Source organism: Ahaetulla prasina, chromosome 1 (genome assembly GCF_028640845.1).
Source record: "Ahaetulla prasina isolate Xishuangbanna chromosome 1, ASM2864084v1, whole genome shotgun sequence".
Classification (NCBI taxonomy): Eukaryota; Metazoa; Chordata; class Lepidosauria; order Squamata; family Colubridae; genus Ahaetulla; species Ahaetulla prasina.
Genome location: NC_080539.1, coordinates 266,525,950 through 266,539,308, shown reverse-complemented (window position 1 = coordinate 266,539,308; position 13,359 = coordinate 266,525,950). Strand labels below are relative to the sequence as shown.

The window sequence follows — 13,359 nt, the reverse complement described above, 5'->3', positions numbered from 1 at the left end:
TTAATTTTAGATTTTAATCAAATTTAAAAATACGTTACATACACTAAGAGAGAGGGTGAAATGAGTTTTTGCATGATTTCAATTAAAATTAAGCCATTTTATGCAATAGGGTAATGCATTTACAATAGTTTAGTTTATATAGTTTAATAATCTCCAATAACAACAAATGTAGACGTTAATATTCTGTACTATTAAATTATCTAGATTATACAGTAATCATAAAGGCATAATAAATAATCAAACTGTCCCCACAAAATATACTTTTTCTACATCCTTTTTAAGGGAGTAAATTCATAACAAATGTATTATGCCTTTCTTTTTTGCCTTTTGGGGGAACAGAGGGAATGGGGAGATGAAGAAAGCCTGCTGGGTGAGTATGCCACTTAATCAAAAGCCTAGTAAAAATCCATCTGGGGCCTCTTTGGAAACTCAATTGATTATGCGGAGGAAAATACATATAGTGGAGCACTCCTGCCAATATATATGGAACTAATCAGGTTATTGCAGCTGGGATGGCCAGCCTCTAATAAAATAATTGCCATTTGCTTCAGCTTCCCAACACAATGCAGAATTAGCTATCAGTCATCTCTACTGAGACCTAACTCATGTTGCCATTTCACGAAATCCTTCCTTCCTTCCTTCCTTCCTTCCTTCCTTCCTTCCTTCCTTCCCTCCCTCCCTCCCTTCCTCCCTCCCACCCTCCCTCTCTTGATAAAGCATCTATCTTTAGAAAAGTAATAATAAATACTTTGGCTTATTCTGCTCCATTAAGTTTCTTTCACATAATATTATCTGAGTGACAATCCACAAATAGGCAAGAGGCAGACTTCTGTTGCTAAAAAAATCTATTCAGATGGGAGACATTGTTCATTTGGGTCATATTATACTGTAATGTGGGTTATAACATGTATTATAGAAAAATATAATAAACTGGCTTTGTTGAATTTTGGGGGACTCTGTTTTTGCTTTTATATGTGTGATCTGCAGTGGGCATTGCTGTGACTGCTTGTGATTTCAGGCTAAGATAACATTATGAACAGATAATCAAGATAGGCTTTTTTTAGTGGTGATTCTATAGAATATGTTTCTCTTAGGTATTTTGTCCCTTGCTTACTTAAACTTTAAACATGCACTAAAAACTATTTTGTTTCTGCAAATATTTGCTCTAAAGATGCTAACGTTTATTTATCTTTTAATGCTTTCAATGCTATACTTTATTTTGACCATTGAATAGAAAAAATATGTCAGTGTAATATGACTCTAGTAAATATGTAAGCCATTCAAAACTCTTTGGGGGAAAAAGAACAGGGACACATTTCTTAAATAAGCAAACAAATGTCTATGAACATAATTCATAGCTAGGATTGATGAAGATGACATTCCAGAACAAAGATATACATATTTTTATTGGCAGAGGAACCATTTCTTTGTCTTGGCATTAAAACAAAAAATTAGGGCAGCAGAACAAAATCCTAAATTTAATTTAAACTTAAAATTACATGAAAACTAGCTAATTTAATTACTCCCTATATAGTTAATAATTTTCCCTTTATAGTACAATTTGGCAACATATTTTGGAATGGCTCTGAGAGATCTACAATCTAGGTTTTGTGAAGGGAGTCAGAATTGGCAACCAATGACTTAAATGTGTCCATTTTTATGATCTGTATGAATGACGATTGTTCGTATCTGGACATGTTTTCTTTGACAAATAATCTAATTTTTCAGAGTTCATTTGTTCTATTACCCTTACTGATTCATTGATTATCCATATTTATGAATTCTTCTTGGGAAGCTACATTTTTAAAATAATAGTTCCTCTATTAATAATACAATATTAATTTTATTTTTATAATTTTATTAATTTTGTTATTCTATTAATAATAAAATATTAATATTCTTCTTATGACCCAAGTACTAAAGATATTGCTAAAAATGCCTAGAGCACATTTATTGCCTGCTAAAGGTTTTGACTGCTATTCATAGAATCTTTCAGCAGAAAATGCAAAAAGTGATATTAGAATCAATATGGAGAATATTAAACTAGATGGATCATAAATTGAACTTGGTATTCAACAATTTCCTGTTCCTGTCTACTAGGCAACTAGGAATACTACACACAATTCTAAATATTGTATGTCTTTAGCTCATGGTTAATCCACATTGTAAATCAGGTTGGACATCCTCTGACCAATGTTGTGTAAGGTTTTAAGATCCAATTTTGGCCTCTGATAACCCCCCAAGACTGTGGTACCAAATTAGACTTTATATAATAAAATGAAAACAGCACAGTTCTCTTCTAATTTTCTGTTGGAATGTAACAAAAGTTGTCTTTAGACTTTTGTTTGTAGGCTGCTTTCTAAATTCTGGATAGAGGTAATTGTTTGCAACAACTTTATTTTGGAAACAGATCTAAAATTCATGGTAAAAATAGCTGGAAATTTGTGCTCTGCTGATTGGCAAACATATGCCTTTGCAAGTTAAATACTACAAAAGTAAACATAGATCAGAATTTGACCAAGGGTTGAAAGAATGTGTTGTATTTCCTAAGCTAGATAAATGAGATATTTATAGTGAAACAGGGGCTTAAGACAACATATTTTGTTCATGATGAGCAAAATCAAAGAGTGCCCTTTATCTCATTTCTACCACTTTTGGTTCTATGTTATATTTGCCTTTTCTTTGTCTAAATTAAAAGCAGAATTCAATAAATTTATAATAACAATTAAAATATGCCAGCACTTCCCACTAAAACATTGGGGGAAACAATAGGACATACTCTATAGATTTGGAAATAATAACAGTTGAAGCAGCAGCTAGCGTGACAATAACTCTATATTTGCATCACTGGCAATAATTATTTGTGTAGGACTAAGTATTAGTTTGGTATTATCCTTAACTGTAGAGTTGATTCTATAAAGAGCCCTATCCACTTCCTCAGGACTTATAGACTCAAACTAATTTCAAATCACTTCACAGAATGAGTATTTACCTATAGCTAAATAATTTGGCTCTGGAAAATATTGGAGCTAAAATTCTCTCTCTCTCTCTCTGCCAAACAATGGAAATGATTTTTTTGTATGTTGGTATGCTTGCAAACAGTAGGCTTTTTTTTTTACTTTTCAGATTTGACAGCCACATTTGGGTGGCTGGGTGGGGGATGGAAGGGGGTTAGGGTGGTCCAACTATATTAATGGTGGCACTAAGCCCAACTGATCTGCCATTAGGTTTGTGTGTGTGGCATCTCCTGCTTTTCTTTGTAGGCTGCTCTCTGATTAGACCAATGGTGGATACTGGTAGTGCAAAGAATAGGTCATTTAACTAGGAAATAGTTGATTGTATCAGTTATGTTGTGTGAATTCACTTATATGTATGTGAGCTTTGAATCCTTCTAAATACTGCAAAAAGCTTCCACAAATATTGGATGTAATGACAGCAAGGATTTTGCTGAGTAGTGATAAAGAAAAAAGAAAAGAGAAACTCCATTTTGGCAAAAAGGTTACATATGTAGGCCTTTTGCCCCCACCCCCTTTATACTATGGACGTATGCGTATACTATACTGTGTGAATATAATCAATTTCTTGAATGATTCATGGCAAAGTGAATACTAAGCAGCTTGGACAACATACCCTGGCTTGCTCTTAACTAGTATATACAGCTTGATAACCTTTTGTGAAAGTGAAATTTTTGTTTTAAAGCTGCTTCCTCCCATATAAGATAATGAAGAACTAAAAGTGATTAAATGAAGCTATATTATGAGCACTTCCTTGCATTTCAAAATCTAAAATTTCTCATTGATTTACATAGGGAAATTGGAACATTATCCCTCTCCCACTTAGATGGGTCTTGATTTTTTTTGCTTTTAGAGAGGTCCTGAAGACATGGCTCAGAAGAGAATACAAAACTATGCCATGAATATCCTTATTCTGAAATTATGATTGCAGCTAGGCCTACTTGAGTAAACATGCTCAAGTTTCCTGACTTGTAATGCAATCCTAAGCCTGGTATAAGGCTAGCTAAGGGGCCACTGGATGCTTCTATGGAAATACTCCAGTGGCTGAGATGGAAGTTAGCCTGCGGTTGACACACACACAAGACCTGGTAGCCCCACTCATGCAGATGCCCATCAAAGACGTTTTAATTGCCATTGATGGCAGGCATATCAGGGACATTTGAGGAACCAAGGATTCTTAAATTGTCTTTTTTTCCAAGATACCATTAAGTGGAATAATTTTCAATTAAATTATACATTGCCTAGAGTGTTCAAGTTCTAAGACTCTGTTTTGATAAAGTGATAAAGGAACCTTTTCCTAAACAACAAAATGTGCTGGGGGGGTAGTGGTATGAGGGGAACAGGTGCTGCAAAACGTCATAGAAACAGGAGGCATTTACCGATATTTATTTATTTGCTTGCTTGCCTATTCTCTCCCTATTCAGAATGGAATGGCAGATCAAGAGATTGACCATTTCAGGAGGAGGATGCCTTCATTTTTCTATGTGATTGTAGATTATTTCAGCTTCAGGAGACAAGAATGCCCTTTAACATCTGACCTGGCCTTTATTTAGGAGAAGCACTTCACGGTTCAGGAAAGACAGACAATTTTCTAATTCCCTGCACTGTTGGAGGCTGAGGCAACGACTTCCAGACAGGACATTGACTAACGCTAGAGAAATTGCATTATTATGTCTACAAGTGTACAAATCTGAGGATCAGAAAGCCTTGGCTGATAACTCTTGTTCTAACACAGGCCAAGGATGGCAATTCCTTCAGTATTTTAGAGTAAGGTAGTTTTGTTTGGCAAGGAAAAGCCTCTTTTCACGTCCAGTTTCAGCAGATCTGTTTCCATATGAAAAAGACAATAATCAAAAGAATTTCATCTATGTATCACAGAAAAGTAATTAAGATTTGGGGCTTTTAAGTGGCAAGTTTTTACCCAAAAAAACCTTGGTTGTTTTTTTTTTCAGTATTGAAAAGTTAGCCAATATTGTTTCATTCACATAGGAGTTCCTTTAAGACAAGTGTTTGTTAAAGCTTCAAACCATTTCAAAATATTTATAGGTAGCTTATGTTTTCACTGAAAAAAGGGTAATTATTCAGGTCTAAATGTTTATATTTCCAACAGTTTAATTTTTTTAAATAAGAAGCATGGATTCTCTTCTTGTCCAAAATAGTTGGAAAACAGCATGTTAAAATGAAGCCTTCAGCATATATTTATTAAACTGTATACAATAATTGGAACGTTTCTCATTATTTTTATTGCATATAAAGAGCAAAGGTGATAGTTTAAGCCAGAATAACTTTAATCAAAGATTTAAATGAAATGACAAGAAATACATTATTAAAATAGAACACTGATCTTTTTTCCATTTCCCTGTTATATATTTCACATGACAAAAGTGCCAAATGTGAACTAACATATATATTTAATTTTAAAATATAAAGAAATTACTAAAGAATTAATGACATGTATGCCCATATTATAGTCTGTCACATCACTAGTTATATCTGAGTGAGCAGTTCCCACTCTAATCCTGCATTTCCCTAAAGTTCAATTGACTTTTCATAGTCTTTTCTCATTGCCTACTGCTAATATACTGCTAATATACAAATTGCTTTGGTGCAAATAAAGTATGTAGCCAGCCTAAAAATTGGGGTGAGAGGTTATGCCAAAAAAGTATCAATAAGTAGCTATGTCTTTTAAAAGTTGAAATTTAGAGATCAAAATTAAAGCAATTGCCCAACCCTCCTTTTACAGGCTGTTTTACAAACTGTCCTATTTGAGTCCCAGTAATACAGACACACAAGTTTAAGATTTCTTGGCTATCTTGATGCTTGATGAAGCATACTTCTAGTTATAGTGTTCTAATCCAAGCCTATATGAGGCTAAAACGAGATCCAGTATTTTTAAAAACTGAGAACTAAATCTATTTGATTTGTCAGGTTCATTTATCAACCCAATTACAAAGTGGAATAATGGATCTCTTTGGATAAATATAGTAAACTATTTCAGATAACTTTACTGCTTCAGGATATTTCTAATCCCAGAGGAGCGCTTTTCCTAAAGGTGCATAAGAAAACCTTTCAGCTATTTTGTGTAACTCGTTAGGTGGCATAAGCCAAATTATTGATTTTTTTACAGTTAATAAAGGTACAAGAATATGTATTAAATTTCAGGCCATTCCCCCAGTTCTTTCTCCAACTGGAACTCCATGTTTGCCTTCAAAACTTCCACTAGAAATCTCATGGGGAATGTGATAGAGAGAAATATGGTAACAACCAGTGAGATGGCAAAAATACCCTTTGTTTCTTTTCCATTCTTTAACAATCCTTTCTTCTGAAGCTATTTTTTTTTAATTAAAAAAGAGGGAAAGGTGAGTATTTGTGCTTGTATTCACCCAAATCTAAATATCATTTAGACACTGAAATTTGAAATATATTTAGCTGGATATCCCATCCTAAGGTAAAACACGGGACTACAAATCTCAGAATTTTCAGGAAGAATACATTTTACTACTACAGCACCATCCAAAAAAAGTAACTTTAAAAAAATCCTCAGTGGAGTAAATGGAGAACCAGCACAGAGCTAAAACATTATAGAACAACACTGGAAGACTGCTGGTCCATCATCCAGTCGGAGCTTTATTAAAGTTGGAGCTTTATTGCCAACTTTAAGTCTCATTTGGATTCAGCAGGGGATGTTCCCAGCCCTATCTGGACATAATGGTTCGAAACAGTGATTTTTAAAAAAATATAAAACGGCTTAAAGAAACTAGGCCATGGTCCTTTCCCGTCACTTCCAACCACCTGCTCAGCTTCCTCAAGCAATCTGCTGGAGCCGCAGTTTTGCTCAGGATCTTGTAAGGTATGTGCTGGGCTGATTTTTAAGAAGTTTGGACAAAATTTCCCCTGTAACTTCTCTGAGTGGCTCATGAGCACGTTCCCCCTGCCTCCCACGGGTTTGAGTCTGTGCAAACAGTTAGGTGGAGAAAGGGAGTGCGAGGCCTGGGACATTGACAGCAAGAGAACTTTTACCTGGGAAGGAAGGCACACTTTCCCCCTTCTTCCCGCGTAAGGAACAGTGACTACAGTTTCTGCCAGTGAAGGCAACTGCTTCATTGCTATCCCCACGCTTGGGGACGGGGTGGCGGGGGGGGGATTTAAGCGCATCTGCTAGGACCGTGAGTAAGGCAAAGGGCGTGGGGCGAAGGGGTCGGTAAGACGCTGCTGGCTTGCTGGCGTTTTGCTGAGGACCGGCTTTTGTGAGGCCGGGAAGGGTCCGAACTCCAGGTTTCTTTTTTGGGATGGAGGGTGGGCGGCCGGCCGCTGGAAGTGGGGGCCGAGAGAAGAGAGGCAGGTTTTTTTTTTTTTTTAAATAAATCTAATCACTTCCCTGTCAACCTAATCCCTGCCTGACTCGGATCGGCCTTTAACAAACGTGCCTGGAAACCCAAAAGCAAATCTCATTTGAATGAAGCACACACTCCGCAGCCCCCATCTGCAAAGGCCACAATTAAATGCGAAACGACAGAGAGAGAAATTAGCATTTTCCGCGGCCATCTGGCGCGAGGAGCAGGCGAGGAGGAACAAAAGGCGCGAGGGGCGGAGGGGAGAGCCGAGTGTGCCGCGGCATTGACCTGCAAATGAGCCTTTGTGAGCAAATTAAAGCTTCCCGGACCCCCCGGGACACCCCAAAACAGGCACCATTACAAACCATCCGGACAAAAACCCACTCATCAAAACTGTCTGCGGCGACGGTGCTGAGGCGAGCGCGGCGCGAACCGGCTCACCTCGTCTCGGGAGCTGCGCGGCCTACCAAGGAACCTGCCGCACGCACTGGCCTGCCTTTGGCTTTGTTTTTAGAAAGGGACCGTCTGCACCTCAGGATCATTCAGGATGCGCGATTGAGAAATCCAGGCTTTTGTTTTGTTTTCTGGCATTGGGTTATTTACCCGGCAGCGAATGATACATTTTAAGGCCCCCGGAGCTGCCGAAGGCCAGACTAGGTTTCCTGCTCAACTACGCTTCTCACAGAAACCTTTCCTGCCCCGATAAAACAACGAAATAGCAAAAAGGATTGCTGGAAAGAGCAGACTTTTTCGAGTGCCAGACATCTAAAAAACCCACTGAATTGGGAATCGGTTTTGGCTGTTCCGATGGCTTCGTCTTTAAGATTCATGTACAAATGCTTTCGAAATGACATTCCCAGATGCTTGGGATTTGGCAAGGAATTTATGGGCTGTCTTTCCCAAAAATAACCCTGCTCTAAACATGGCAGCAAGTTAGACCCATTCATTCCAATGTTTACTTCAAGCTTGCTCTCCACCTCTGCACATGTTTATTCTGAAATAAAGCTCACTGCATTAAATGAGAGTTAAGCTCAAGGCAGCACATATCAAATTGTCTTGATTGCAGACAACTTTACACTGGTAAACCTTATAGGGTTAGTTCCCCCAGTAAGTCTCCTCATTATAGGGGAAGGGGATCTCCAGTGGTAGATAATCAAATCTTTGTTAGTGGAGGAAAAAAGGACTCAGACTGGTCTAAGGTATCACATCCTGAATGATCTATGTTATTGGGGCACTGCCGTTTTTTCCTGAATTCTGATTTCCAAACAACAGGAGAAACACTTTGTTTTATGGTCAGCATCTGACCGGTTACATCTCTTGTGCTAAAACTACTCTTCAGAAGTTCAGAGTATTAGAAAGCTACTAACTCTTGTGCAATTTCTCTTCTGCAGTCCTGGGAATACATTTAGGAGAGCATATTCAACTATCAAGTGAGGTAAAAGAAGCATGCCACTGAAATTAGCAGAAGACAAAGGGAACAACACAGCACAAGAGAATGTACAACCCACAAACCGGATTTTGGAATATGAATTGCTGTTGCAAAATGAAATTCAACAGCTGAGGTTCAGCTCATTCCCAGTACAACATTTTCATAGTCAGAAAAGTGGTGTCTATTGCATTTCTAACTGTCATGCAGGAGCTCTGCCAGCAGAACATGTCCAGGAGTTCTGCCAGCAAAAAAGATGATAAGCAGAAATAACCCTAAGAGAAAGACTAACAAAATGAGCTTTCATAGGCCTGATAAAAAAATATTGTATCTTTTAAAGTCTTAAGTTGATGATTTTTCCATGATTGTAATGGTTTTCAGCTTGCAAAAGGAAATAAAATAAAGCCTGCTAAAGTTTTAATGATAATTGGAACAAAGTACAGTAAGTAAATCATACAAAAATGGTGAAAATAAGTTCCTTTCTACTTTGCATAATGCATTATGTCCAGGTAAACACATCAATATAAATATGGCTAAAATTTCTAAGAATTGGAAAAATTAGCAATTGTATAACAATAATTTGGAGGTTAACTTAACAGCAAGCTGCTTCATCAGTTACATAAAGTACATAGATGAGACAACATATTAATGTGTACTGAATACAATCTAAATTAATGAGGTAAATACTCAAAGAATTTCCATTGAAATGTGACACATAAAAATTACCTATAACTCCTGATGCTATATACTATATTTTTTCAGTTTCATTTGTGTACATGCACGAATACTTGCAAGAGTTATTGTTTTAAAAAAATGAAATGCATTCTAGATACTATTATATTGCAACTTGAACCCTACTTAAAGAACCTGATGTCATTAGATTTTGCTTCCCAAATTTGCTATGTGCCAGAGAGAACAAAATAATTCACAAATTTTAAAAAATCATAAAATACTAGTTTTTCAAGCAAGGTTCTGAAATGTGCTACCAATTCTCTGTGTAGAGCAGAGGTTCTGCTGTGTCTTTTTTATTTATGATTGTTTGAATTCATATAAAGTTTGTTGCAGGGTCAGGAAGGCTGATAAGGCGTCTTGATTTCTGCTCACATTCAAGGAAAACTAAGTAGACTGCTGCATACTTCCCTGTTCAACTGGGGAATTGGAATGAGGAATACATTTCCAAATGTCAATAGGCACCTGTAGAATAACACTTAAGCAGAGACTGCTTCTCATTGGGAAAAGGAGCAAAGAGGTGAAAACATTTATTTCCCTTTGTGATCTTATGTCTTATGATCTTATGTCATAAGAGCACAAAAGTGCCTACCGTTCCTGTCCTATTGTTTCCTTTCATTATATCAAATTAATATAGTTATTGCATACTTTTGCTCATATATATGCTTATATGATATGTAGTTATTTTATGTTGATGCTTGTGTATATTGTTGTGACGTAATAAAAAAAAAGCTGTTGAATAGGACCAATGGACTTTAGAGCAACATGAAACAAAAAGCATGAAGTTGTAGAGAAATCATCCCCCGCTCTAAAATCAGAAACTTCCATGTGTCCTATTTTGCAAGATGGCTAATCTGGATGTAACTCAAAATCCACCTAAAGCTCTTCTAGAGACTCTGCAATAAAGTTCTGAATATAAATATTCTAAAAAGCATACATACTTAATATCCTTTTAAAACAGCTTGCTTCTTGGGAGGGAAATTGTAGTTTTATTTATATATTTTATGTTTTATAACTGTGATGAGATTGTGTGACAATTTGATCTGTCCAATGTGTGTCTAATTTTATTGTTTTCATTCAGGGTAGATTCTGTTGGCAAAGAGAAAACTGGCTGTACATACATTGGATCTGTTTCTTAACTCATAAACTCTTGTGTGTATTTTTGGATATTTTTTGTTCCATAACACTTTAAACATGATCGTAATTCACTGCATTATGAATCAGTCAGATACATAGATTGCATGGATTCTAGATGCAGAAATTCAGATCTGCCAAAACTATTCTGCATGGAACAGTTCAATTTTTCTGCTCATTTTTATTTATTTCAGCTATAGCCAATACAGATACTACATTTGTATCAAACATATGGAAATATAGTGAAAAAGAAAAAACGAAACAAAAGCTGAAATCCTAAACAATTTTTACTTGACAGTACTGTTGTAGACTGCTCTGAAACCAACAAACTTTAAATCTGAGTTTAAAAAAAATAGGATTATAATTTAGTGTCGCATAATATATAGTTGCTACAATGTTAATGCATGAGATTTATCTCCAATAAAATGCTGTCTAGCTTTCAGAAATATTTAAATAAAATTACAGAAATTAGAATTACTTTTAAAAATAAAATGAAATCTAGAAACTTCCTTCTAGGTTTTGAAAAAAATAAGAATATTTTGCCTTAATATATCAAACATAATAGCAGAGAAGCCAAGTGGGGTTTTCTGAAAAAACGATTCTATAAAAAGGTCAAAAAAGGGCATAATGGTAAGAGATAAGCTTAAATCTAGGGCATAATCATTCCTTTCAAGTCATTATGACCTTAACTATATGTGCTAGTGTCTTAATTTAAGATTGAAAATAAAAAGGCAGCCTATTACATTCTTTTAATATAGTTTCAGTGAACTGCATCAGTCTTGCACTCTGTATTATAGCAGCTGCAGTTTCTGAAATCTGTGAGAACAATCTCTTGTACAATTCATTGGAAAGATTACCAGAAACTAGAAAGCTGGTCTAGTTATCCTTGTCATGAACAGGTGAAACTAAGTTAAGGAAAACAACTCGTGGCACTGAAATAATGTAGGCTTCTATTGATAAAACTAAATCAAGGGACACCCATATAATGTAAACCTGATCATTCCATGGAAGTGCAGCTGTTTCCAGTAAATTGAACAATACCTTCCTAAAACAGAAAACATTTTTTTCCATGGAATCTCAACTTGTTGAGGATAAGCAATGTTAGTGATATCATTATAAATGATTGCTTTCATGATACAACTATCCCTTTAGGTTTCAACCAGAAAGCTGTTTTCTCACAAATACCTTTCATAGCCAATGCTTATTGCATTATTCTAGAAACTGAATTGTCTCACAGATGCATACTTACTGTTTACTAAGTGTAGTATTAATAAGTGGTGCATATAATTTACATGTCAACATACCCAAATCATTTTCGTAACTCATCTTGGCATCAACTCTAAGATAGCAATTTTTAGTAGCAAAGTTCACCTATTCAGCTGAACAACAAAAGTGCTTTATTTGCACATGTAAAAATGCAAATCCCAATGCTTTCAACTGAATTGAGACTTCTTAGTGCACTACCATCTGGACATGATTCATAACACCAGCGTAGTCAGCTCAGGAGTAAATGAGCTTTTGGAGAGGTTATGTATGGCCTCTTAGAAAGGCCATACTCTCAAAGGAGTCCAAGGTAATCTTGGAGTGCACTGTTTGTGTGGTGCACTCACAAACTGTTTTCCTTCCCTTCCCTTGGCTTTATCTCAGCTCTTGAGCTGTGTTTAGGGCCTCCAGGTGCCGCTCTGTCCGCATTTATTTGCAATCAATATTCATGTGCCTCTGTCATCAGGGTGGCTCTTTTCACAATGATCAGCCGGGCAGAAGGCTGAGTGACAGGAGGCTCGTGGCTCCATTGCTTTCAGGATGGAAAAAGAAAGAAGAATAAGAATTTAGAGCTTGCTTGCTTGCTTGGGAGAGTGAATCCTTCATTTCTGTTTAGAGGTGAGACAAGGAATTACTCTATATTCAAGATCTGTGTTTTCTTTATGGGAAGGATATGTTAGCGATACAGAGTAAACATATGTAATCTATGCTTACGTAAGGTTAAAACAAAACAAACTCAACCAAAGATTTATCAAATGGATTAGACAAGACAAACTCACAAGTGTCAGTCTCAATGTTTCTCTGTTCATAATGCTGCCTTATACTATCCTTTCACAGTAAATGTTAAATCTCAACGTCCCTATTTACCAAAGGCCTTGTAATATATTGGAAAGATACAACTGAAGCTTTATTAATATATACCAGATAGAAGGTTAAAATAAATATATACTGCAATTCTAAAAATGTACACCCTGTATATTTACAGGAAGCAAATACTGTTGGGGTCAATGAGATACAGTCTCATGATACTTCTATTGGGGTCCTTCACATGATATTGGCAGAGTCTGGAAGCTAAATGGATTTATTACCTCCTCTGTAGTATATGTGAAATTGTAGCAAATCTAGTTTTTTTTCCTTGAAGTATTGAAACTGCAAAGTTTCTGGGCAATCTATTAGCCTATTGGCATGAACTCTTCTTTCTGCATCTCATCTTCTTTCACTTTTAATTTGGCAGGATCTGTTTTTGAAGAATTGGAGGATGAAAATGGTAGCCTTGAACTACTCTCAAATAACTGTAGTCTGACATATGCTTTCATTATTTTGTGCCTTCCAAATACGTTGGACCGTTCTATCTATAATTCCTAGCCTACATATTTTTTGTTGGCTGGACATTGTGAGACTGCTGTCAAATACAACCAGATGTACCAGGCTGGGAAAGGCTGCATTAAAAATTTTTGGC

At 36.2% G+C, this 13,359-nt stretch overlaps 1 long non-coding RNA gene across 1 annotated transcript in view; it reads left to right on the top strand.

Moving 5' to 3' along the window:
* The first annotated feature begins 12,395 nt into the window (after positions 1–12,395).
* LOC131185525 (uncharacterized) overlaps positions 12,396–13,359 on the top strand; it is a 32,401-nt gene continuing 31,437 nt past the window's right edge. The window contains exon 1 of the long non-coding RNA XR_009152178.1: positions 12,396–12,518. This is a non-coding gene — a long non-coding RNA (uncharacterized LOC131185525). The remainder of the gene's footprint in view (positions 12,519–13,359) is intronic.